We start from the raw sequence: 11152 nt of genomic DNA on the forward strand, positions 1-11152 counted from the left end.
TATTTCGCATTCTCGGAATGATCGCGCATAATACGAAGGGAGGTGTCACGTCTTCTCGCGTTATCACGCGTTTCTGAACTCATGACCGAATGGTAGTGAACGCCGTGTTAGGGACAGCGGCGCCCAGGCTAACACTGCGCGCAGCAACAACACAATCAGCGCCACTACTACAACGCCGATTTTGTAAACTATACTTACTAGCGGATTACCTTAAGTCGTGCTGTTACTGTGTTTTCCATACGTCAACGAAGATACACACCTAACATGCATATCCTGATACTTCAATACTCCTCCACGACTCTCCAACGAATTGACTAGTCAGCGTTTCGGTCACACATGGAGGAAGTATGTCAGGAAGGGAACCATTCTAGTCTGTAACACGAAATTCAAAAAGCCATGAAAGAGACTACGCGCGGTTTTCAGCCTTTCGCGAAATATGAAGAATTTGAAGCCGAATTGCAGCGATTACGAGCCATTCGCCGGCGGGCTCAAAGAAGACACAGGGGAATTAAATCCACCGACGATCTCAGAGAGGTGAGGCGAATGCAAAAGGAGATTCAGCGGCGTATCGATGCACTCCACTCTCAAAGATGGAAACGATTCTGTGAGTCGTTGGATCCACGTCAGCGCTTATCTCAGATATAGAGAACCGTTCGTGGACTTCGCGTATCACCGCAACAGCGTGCTCCGTCCAAATCTCTCGCTATGCACCGAGGTTGCAGAGAGATTGAGATTGCTGAAGAATTTTGCTCCAGACTTGCTGGCTTGCAGCCTCAATGTGCACTTACACCATGTGTCCCTCCTGCGTCTCGGGACTCCCGTATGGATGTCGTGTTTTAGGTGGAGGAGATTGAAGCGGCCCTGGAGACTTGCAGGCGCTCTTCGTCACCTAGGCCGCACGGCGTTACCTATGCGGCGCTCGGCAATCTTGGGCAGAAAGCGCAACTCATGCTGCTAAACCATTACAACGAGTCTTGGCGCAACGGTATGGTTCCACGCTGAATGGAAATGCAGCCACTTGGTACCAATTTTAAAACCTGGTAAATCACCGTTAGATTTGTCATCGCACCACCCCATCGCTCTGGCCAGTTGCATCGGAACAATAACGGAAATAATGGTTTTGACGCGCCTGGAATGGTACCTGGAGACTTACAATGTGTACCGAGATGCTATGGCTGGCTTTCGGCGTGGGCGCTCATCCATAGATGATGTCATCGATTTGGTCGCATTTGTTCAACATCAAAAACGTCTGAAACGACTCACTGCGGCATTGTTCCTTGGCATAAATGGCGCCTACGACAACGTAGCACATTATGCCATTATAGAGGCTCTGATTGAAGCCGGAATTGATGGCCGCACTTTTCAGTGGCTATGCAGCTATTTGACCGACAGACATTTCTTCGCGATGACCCAGGATGGCGCCACGACGTGGATTCCGTGGAGTACCACAAGGTGGGGTGTTGAGCCCGACACTATTCAACTTAGTGCTCGTTGGCCTAGTCAGATGTTTGCCCAACACCGTTGAAGTATGAATCTATGCTGAAGATATCTGCATCTGGGCGTCTGCTGTAACACGACTGCAGGCACGAGTAAGGCTACAAAAGGCAGCTACGTTAACATCATTGTACTTGCGAAAACAAAACTTGGAGCTGTCTTCAGAGAAATGCTGCATTGTTACATTCTCTCCGAAGGCAATGAGGCCTTACTCTGTAAGTGTCAATGGGCAAACAATTGAAAACGCACGGAAACACCGCTTTTTAGAGGTAATTATCGACCGCGACCTATCATGGAGCCCGCACGTTTCATACCTAAACAAGAGGTTAACGACCATAACACACATCCTCAAATTTCTCAGTGGAAAGTCATGGGGCACATCGGTGTGGTCAATACTGCAGCTTTATAATGCCTTGTTCCTTGGTTTCGCAAGATACAGCCTCCCTGTGCTAGGCAACACCTGCAAAAAAAAAAAAAAAAAAAAAAAAAGCTGCGTGTACTCCAGGGACTACAAGCTCAAGCCCTAAGGACGTGTCTCGGTCTCCCGAAGTGTGCGTCTACGGCGGCAACGTTTGTCATAGCGCGAGATCACCCAATATCAACGTACTTAACCACCGACGCTCTCAGGGCGCATATTCGGCACGTTGTCCGACTACCTTCTCACCATCTTGCATCTTTGCCTACAGAAAGGCCACACATACCTTTCAGTCGTATAATTGCTGCCAATCGTACCTCGTTGCCATCGAACTACATGCCTGCAGCAAGACCATCCTCGCCACTGTTATAGTGCCTTCACAAACCTGACATGCGCCTCACCATCCCAGGAATCACGAAGAAAGCTCACATGCCGTCATTTGCACTGAAACAGGCCACATTAGGACTTTTACATGAGGTTCACAGTGGCCGTGTACATGTTTATGTCAATGGCTCAGTAACACCTAAATGTTCAGCTGCCGCGGTGGTGATTCCAGCAAGATCCGTCAAAATACAGCTAAAGACGTCACATGTCTCATCAACGACAGCTGATGAACTAGTAGCCCTCCGTGCGGCTCTTCATTTCATTCTGGAGGAACCACCCCATCCATGGTCAATCTTCTGTGACTCCAAGGCAGCCCTTCACAGTTTACTCTCAGTACTGCGCCATGGATCACATGATCAGCTTGTCGCAGAGATCACACAAGTACACCATCGCATAGTTGACGAAGGACACGATATAATATATCAGTGGTTGCCTAGTCACTTTGGCATACATGGCAATGATCGAGCGGACGCAGCGGCCCGATCTGCCCATGACAGTGTCAACTGCGTTGCCATTCCTCTTTCGAGAGCCGAAGCAGCGAAAAACTTTCCGCGCTTGCGCGTGAGCTGACATTGATTCAATGGAATTCATCTGATTCCACAAGTGCACGCCTTCATGCCCTGGACCCTAATTTACAGTTCCGTATTCCGTCCGACCTTCCACGACGTGACTGCACACTTGTAGTCCGTCTATGGCTTAGAGTATCATTTTCAAATGCGTACTCCTTGCTTATCTGAATGGCCAATAGCCCACTTTGTGAATTCTGCGGGCGCAACGAAACAATCACATACCTTCTTTGTGAGTGCCCTCGTTTCAACCCGCAGATTGTAGCTCTCTCAGCCACGATAGACCAACTGGACAAACGCCCAATAACTGAAAACAACATCCTTAGAAACTGGCCTACATAAACAACAACGCGAGCCGCCCTGAAGGCACTGCTGCGTTACTTAAAAGACACCGGACTCAGTGACAAATTGTGGCTATACACTGTGTAACGTAGGATGGAACGTTGACACTATGCAAGACTAGAACACCTTCGCAGACTGCGTGGCAGTGCCCACAGAAACAGTTCAGTTTTGTTTGTGTGTGTGTGTGATTTTTTCTTTTCTTATTCCCTTTTTATACTTTATTTTCTCTCTCTCTCTCTCTCCTGTTGCATTCCTTTCCCCTCCCCCGGTACAGGGTAGCCAACCGGAGATAATCTCTGGTTAACTCCCTGTCTTTCCTTTACCTTTTTTTTCTCTCTCTCTGATACTTCAATAGAGTGCAGTATATAATTAATTACGTGCGGTTTTTGCGAACTTCTCGTCGACACTTTCAAATCGACTATATTTATTCTGGACTTTTTTAATGAACGCTGCCCACAAAGCTTCACCACAAAAACACGCATGCATGCACGGCTATGCATGCCCACTGCCGCTTAAACAAGAACTTGTCAGTGCTTTGCGATTATCTCACATTGCGTGGTACCTAACATCGCCATAAAGGGTGTTGCTATTATTATCATAATTATTGTTATTATTAATATTATTACATCCACTTTCTCTCGAATGTGGAAAACTGCTCGTTATGTTATGTTTATGTCAATGGCCAAACGTCTTTTTTGTACACAGCAACTACCGGCGTCCCTCAAGGATCAGTATTAGGAGCATCTTTTTTTTTATTTTCACTAATGACGTTCTATCCGCTACTCAGAATTTTTATTTCCTTCTATATGCCGATGACATCACGATTTTTAAGGAAATTCATACTATTGATGACTGTCGTATCCTGCAGTCTGGCCTGTTTTATTTTTCGAAATGGTGCAAATATGATCACCTCACTTTGAATGCTGCTAAGGCCAAAATCATGACTTTCAATCACAAGACAGCAAGTATTTCTTTTTATTATTCTGCAGATTCAGTACCATTGTGAGATGAATGCTTTGTGAGATCAATGAGGTCGGTGTACTTTTTCATACAACCTTACACTTTTCACCTCACACTAAACGCCTCGCAATGCGGGGTATGCACTCTCTTGGCTTTGTTTGTAGACTACCGAGGGAATTCAATTCTGCTGCACCTTTCCGCAAGTTGTACACGACAATCTATCTTCCTCAACATGAATACGCATCGGTCGCCTGCAATGGCATTTCCAGATCCAACAGTGAAATTATAGATCGGGTGCAGAAAAAATTTGGAGTACGCTTAAGCTTCGCCTTTAAGAGTGGAACGCGCGTTATCGGACGCCATTGACACCGACACCGTATTTTCTGCGACATGGGGCCCGATCAAAATTTAGAAAGGCTCGGTTTTCAACATCCCCTCAATGTTGCCTAGAACCAAAGCACAGCGAAACACCATCAGAACTGGAGAACGCTTAAGCTTCGCCTTTAAGAGTGGAACGCGCGATATCATTCAAAGATCCCTGGCTGCTTATCAGGCTTTTTTCTCGCATATTCAAATTACAATCCGACACTATCACGTCTGTAGGTTGTGGTTAAGACGTACGCGTACTTTACAATTTTTCTGACGGATTTGACTTTGTGAAATTCAATTTTTGTTCACTAACGCCTTGCGCCACGCGAAGGGCTTCGGGATGATGTGGTTCAGCATGATTATTTCCGCCAGACGCCGATGCTTAACGCCGATGCCGACACCGACGCCGACACCGACGCCGACACCGACACCGACACCGAGGCCGGATTTTCTGCGACACGGGGCCTTTAACGCTATCGCGTCAAAGGCTTCTAAGCATATATCATCACCGCTCTGCTCACACTGGACCTTGTTCTAGCACTGTTGGATTATTGACATTGCCCTTACTTCGGTGCCGACGTAATTGCGCTGACCTTCTGTTTCTTTTTAAACGCCTTCACGGTAACCGCACTGTGCCCCGAACTCCTCATTTGTATAATGTTTCATTGTTTCATTTCATGCACTATGTTTCAAGATCAACAGAGAACATAGGTCTTTGCATGTTCCTGCCTGTCATCAGCAACACTCATCCGTCCACAGTATGCTGAGTCTTTATAAAGCTTATTTTCATCATCTCGATATTTTTCACAACTCGCTGTTATTGTTTTTTGCTGCGCTTTGCGTTGTTGTCTCATAGTTTCAGGCACTGTTCAACTGCCTTTCTCCCGGCGGCCGCATTTCGATGGAGGCGAAATGCAAAAACGCCCGTGTGCTTGCGTTGTAGTGCACGTTAAAGAACCCCAGGTGGTCAAAATTAATCCGGAGCCCTCCACTACGGCGTGCCTCATAATCAGAAATGGTTTTGGCACGTAAAACCCCAGAAAGAAGAAGAAGAAGAACTGCCTTTCTCCTCCTTTTTCTTTTGTATTTACCTCGCGCTTAGTTGTATGTATACACTCCTCGTTTCATAATTGTTCTTTTTATTCAATGTATCTGTTGTTATTTGCTTATAAGTCCCTTGCAGGCTTTTTTTTAATGCATGCGTGCGCCAGCACTATGAATTTAGGGTTGTTCATGGCACGTTTAATAAATATATAAATGATTGATCAACAAATGATTATTATTATTGTTAAATAGAATCAAATGAAGACAGGCTGCAACTTCCTTCGGAAGTGGCACGGCGCTTGCTTGCTTAAAAAAAGAATATTAAGCTAACATTCCACAGTGCCTTCCAACTGTGGCGAAAGCAAAGATCTCTGGTGCTAGAACACGAACACCTTGACGGAATTCATGACCGTCATCTCAGTTTATACACCGACGCTTCTGTTGACAAAATGGAGCTAGTGCAGCTGCTTATGTGTTTCCAGCTCTCAAGGTGTCTGTCAGACTTGACCGACTCGTGTCATCTACGGCGTGTGACAGTGTAGCGATTGTAGCAGCTTTGCGGAAATGGAACTCATAGCAGCCGCAACGTGTTGTTCTCTTTTCAGACAGCAAGGCTGCGCTGGAATTACTACAACGACTGTGGCTTGCCTCATACATTGGCGTAGCAGGCAACTAGGCTGCTGAAAGTCTTGCTCGCGAAGCATTAATTGAAGTTCAGACCAACGCAGAAGGATCTACAGGACGCAAAAATAGTGTTGAACTAGGCTATCTTAAGCGACTTCCGTTCGCGTTGGTCTCCAACTGAACCAACCGTGAGCGAATAAAAGACTTCCCAGAATTGAAGCCACCCATCATCTATTGCATCCACACATGGTCAGCGCAAACTCTAGCGTGGCCGTGCAAAATTGGACTTAGCGTGTCTTCGTCGTGTGCGCATGGTCAAGGTGACATTGACCATGATTTGTTAGAGATTCCTCAGCAGGATGGTGAAGGCAAAATACTAATAATAGATCAACTCAAGAGTGCAACGGCCCCCAATATAAGCGTGAGTAATATTTTATTGCAACGCGGCAATTGTAAATTTAGGAAAGAGGAGTTTCAGCTGCACCTCAAGAAGAGAAAAGAGCAAGGATGCACAGAAGGACAGGGAGTTAACCAGAGGTAGTTCCGGTTGGCTAACCTGCATGGGGGGGGGGTTAGGAGTAGGGGGATAAAAAGAGAAAGAGAGCGGAAGAGCAGAGAAAAAGAAAGAGAGACGAGCACAAACAAACTGCGTACACTATAGAGTGGTAGGGGGCAGCGTCCTTAAAGCCCGTCATGAAGGTCCGTGGACCGCAGGAATCTTAGTAGCGCGAATAAGGCCTTCTGCGTGGTGGTTCTTTGTGAGCTCTGGCCTAGAGCTTTTAGTTCTGATAATGGACGATTGTCCAATTGGTCCAGCACTCTGCCCATCGCTTGCCTCTCGGCACTATTACAGCGCTGGCAGGCACAGATAATGTGTGCGAGCACCTCGTCACAGTTGCATGAGTACGTGGGGCTGTTGGCCATTCCAATGAGGAAGACACAATAGTTTGTAAATGCTACACCTAGCCACAGACGGTACATCATGGTCTGTTCACGTCGTGGTAAGGCTGTAGATGCTTCTCTATATCCGGAGACAGCGAACGCAAACGACACATAGTGGAAACGTTCGAGTCCCACAGGGTCAAAGTACATTCACAGGACATCAATCGCTAGCCCAGCCGCAGCGTCTGTTCGCGAAAGCAGAATCAAGACACATTGACCACTTTCGTGTGCAGATCAGGAGGCTTCGTCTGCGTAGCCATTCCCGCTGATGTTGCAATGTCCTGGAAGCCATTGAAAGATTATGTTGTGTCCCTTGTCATGGCTGCGATGATGTATATCTGTCGAATTTCTGAGGCCAGTTGTTCGGTGGGTCCGTGGCGCATTTGGCTTTGTATGCATCGAAGGGCTGCCTTGGAATCAATAAAAACTGCCCATTGGTGCAGTGGTTCGCGAAAAATGAAACCAAGTCAAGCACGGAGTGCCGCAACGTCTGCACTCGTCGATGTGGTCACACATGAAGTATTTAACTTGATTTCTTCAGATTTGGACGGGATGATGATGGCAGCAGCAGAGCTGCTGAGTTTCACCGAGTGTAGACATGTTGGCGGAATCTGTGCACGTTGTAAATGCGTTCCAAAATTACTTGCTTCAAAGATTCAGGCCTGAGAAACGCAAAATGCGGCCATTGGAAGAGAACAAACGCAAAATGCGGCCATTGGAAGAGAACAAACGAGCTGGAGCAGATGGGTGCAGAACACAACTTAGGGGTAGCGTACTCCATGATTCTCTTATGCAGCCCACGGAAGCCTGTGTCAATAAAGAGAGCGAAAAAAAGGGAAAAAATAAACTAACAAAACACCCTATTAAGGACTATTGTCCTTGCATTGGCACACCCTTACAGCGTTTCCCCAGCACAGGGTAGCCAGCCGGTCTGAGAAGTGGCTAACCTCCCTGGCTTTCCGTCTATTCCTCCTTCCTTCCTTCCTTCCTTGCTGTGGCACACTAGAAACGGTGAAAATGAAGGAGCATGGTCCTACCAGCCAACTATGCATCGTCGATGCCTTTAAATTGTTTAGAAGAGTTCTGTGCGTAAGGTTTCAGGCCGCTGCCCAAACACCCGGGAATGGTTTGTTTTTTAAGTTCTTGCGGAATATGAGAAGGAAGTGAGCGCGCAAGGCAAACGGTGGGTCTGCTGTTTTAATCCCGCAGTTTTTCAAGCTCTGGGTCGTAAAAAAAAAGTCGTTGTTTTGTCGGCGCATTTAACCTCATTGGTATGTTTGAACTCAACTTGCCCACACATGGCTTAATTCGCTGGCCGTCGTTGGCTCGGCCCGCAGGGCAGGTACATTAACCCGCGCCTCAGCCAAGACCAGCTCGGCAAACACGGCGGAAGCCCTCGCCCTCGCATTCAAAACCAACGAAGCCATGAGGCAGGGGTCTTATATCATCACGGACTCGCAAATAGCATGCCGTCATTTCACTAGTGGTTAAAACATGCCATCCACCCTACCGAATACGTGGGCACCACATGCCCGTGGCGCGGAGGCCAGCCAACTCTCGCCCACATTACGTGGGAATGCGAGCTGCAGCCAACTAAAATTAATACGCCTCACATTCTGGCGCAAAAATTCAGAACGGAGCAGTGGGAGACCTGGCTCGCCAGCGAGGAAAAGGAGGCCCAAGAGGCACTCCTCGACCAAGGACGGCGGGTTGCTGAGGCCAGTGGAGCTCTGGACTAGGGGCCCCACCCACCTGCTTCGCCAACCCTTTCCTTAGACAATAAACACTTTTCAATTCAATGCCCGCAGGTATACTGCCAAACGAGTGTCTTCACTCGAACAACTTTTGGGAAGCCTCTCAGGCACCGTCACACACCTAACAATATCTTGCACAGTGAATTCGTCATTGGTTTTGACACCACAAAAGGGTCTCACAGCTCCGCCGATTTTCTATGGGTCTCCCCAGAAAAATTACTGGCTCCGTTTCAAGGCATGTCCGTTTCTATAGTTGCAAGCTCGGGTCCACGCGCCGATATAGACGTTCGCGGGAACGTGGGGGGCAGTCTCTCGACGTCGATGCGATCGTGCCAACGTTACTCACTCCTGGCCGTTTCCCGGGCCTTCTACGCAAAATGCACGCTGTTGTGAGTGACAAAATGCTGCGGACAATGTGATGTGTGTCCAAATGCAGCGGACCGTGTGACGGAGGCGCTGCGTGTCTGCGAAGAATGACATCCTGTGGTGTCCGACAGACGAGGGTCATTTTGTGCCGGCGGAGGTGGGACATTCGATATAAAAATAACGCTGCGTAGTATATATGTATTGTAGCACTATATGTATATTTCTGTGCGCCTGAGCTTAGCCATCGGCGGCTGGCTGCGCGCTGGCACCTGTCGTGATGGAACAATGGCTGTGGCTGGGCGGCAGCTAAACAATACTCCTTGCGCTTTATTTCTAGCAGCATCTGGACGACCGCGCCTGTCAGCAGAGCCGCCAGCCAACAACACTACAGAGGCGTATTCTCCGTTAGCACATCGAATCAGGCGCAAAATATTATATATATATATATATATATATATATATATATAGTCACATCGGGCCCTCGGTTTCCTTTCTTCTTGTTCATATAAATACATATAAATATATATCAAACATGTGCTTTTATTTTATTTTTGATGCGGACTGGCAACATCACCTGACCTTAACGAAGTTCTTCGAGTAATCACCACATGTCCTATTGTCAAAGAGGGCAACAAAATGTCATGCGTTCATATTTCTTTCCATTTCGCTCGGCTTCTCGCATTAATGCATGTACTTTCATAACGTGATTTTCAGACATCGTCGGGCTATTTAGTTGCTGCTGCATAATGGTATACATAGACACGCAGTGCAACAAAGAAAGGCGAAACAAACACTGTTTTGTTTATATTTCCATGTCGGTCTACGTCCTCCGCTTAGTACTTTCGTAGCAACTTGACAATGGAATCGTGAAGTAAGCGCGTTTTCCTTCTTTCACGTGTTGCTTCCGTCATCTTCACGATTTAATTGCAGTAACTTCCTGCAATGAAATCATTAGGACGACGGAAGCAGCACGTGAAAGAAGGAAAACGCGCAGAACACAAACACGCACGCACACACACGACAAAGGCTTTTCCCGGCCATTTTACCGTATTTTACCATTTGTATATTAAATGCCTTTGCACTAAACAGGTAGAGCGATGTAAATCTTGTGTATAAATAAGAAGATGGCTTTCAATGGAAAACTAGAGCGACTTGTCCATTGAGCTCTAGCTTGTGCCGTGACACCCCTTCTATCAACACACTGCCGATGGCAGAGACAAACGATTCCCCGCAGGCTTTCAATGCGCAATTCAGACAGAAAAGCACCACGACTTCAAGTACAACCGAAGTCATTCGTCTGGCGCTGGATTGTAAACCTGCATTCACGAACTAAAATGTTCAGCGGTTTCCACACAATGTCGTTTTCATGTAATCACTCTCAAAAGTTAAGGTCTTGCGCGCCCTGTGTACCCTTTTTGAAGGAACGCTTGCCCCTATCGACGAAGGCCGACTCGCAGCACGCGGTGTGCTCCCCCAATGATCGCGGAGCGACATCTCCCGCTCGTGACAGTTCCTGCGCACGCCACGACGCTTGACTCACCGTGATCGGCGCGCAGCGAAACAAGTCCGGTCCTCCCGGCCAGTGAAACGTGTCCGCGACAGATACACTTTCCGACAACGCGAGTCGGGACACTGGCGACAAGAATGGCAGCCACCGGGTCCGTCGGGAAAGGAGGCGAGCGAAGGTCGTGGAGTAAACCATACGAAGACGTTGCACGCGAAGGCCCGAGAAATTGCGGCGCCGACCGAGAAGTGCGTGCGCGAGCAGCGCTTGCGCGCCTTCGTAGCGAAGGGACGCGCGCACGTGGCTCGGCGGGGGCGGTCCGAGCAGTTGTAGTACAGCGGCCGCCGACAGCTGCGGTCGCGCGCGGCGAGCGCGTCGCCGCCGACGT

At 47.9% G+C, this 11152-nt stretch overlaps 1 protein-coding gene across 1 annotated transcript in view; it reads right to left on the reverse strand.

Annotated features, from left to right (window-relative positions):
* LOC119459217 (complexin-like) overlaps positions 1-11152 on the reverse strand; it is a 160804-nt gene extending 149652 nt beyond the window's left edge. Inside the window, 1 exon segment of the mRNA XM_037721040.2 lies at positions 10801-11152. The gene's annotated coding sequence lies outside the window, so the exon portion shown is untranslated.

This window comes from Dermacentor silvarum, chromosome 1, assembly GCF_013339745.2.
Source record: "Dermacentor silvarum isolate Dsil-2018 chromosome 1, BIME_Dsil_1.4, whole genome shotgun sequence".
Taxonomy (NCBI): Eukaryota; Metazoa; Arthropoda; class Arachnida; order Ixodida; family Ixodidae; genus Dermacentor; species Dermacentor silvarum.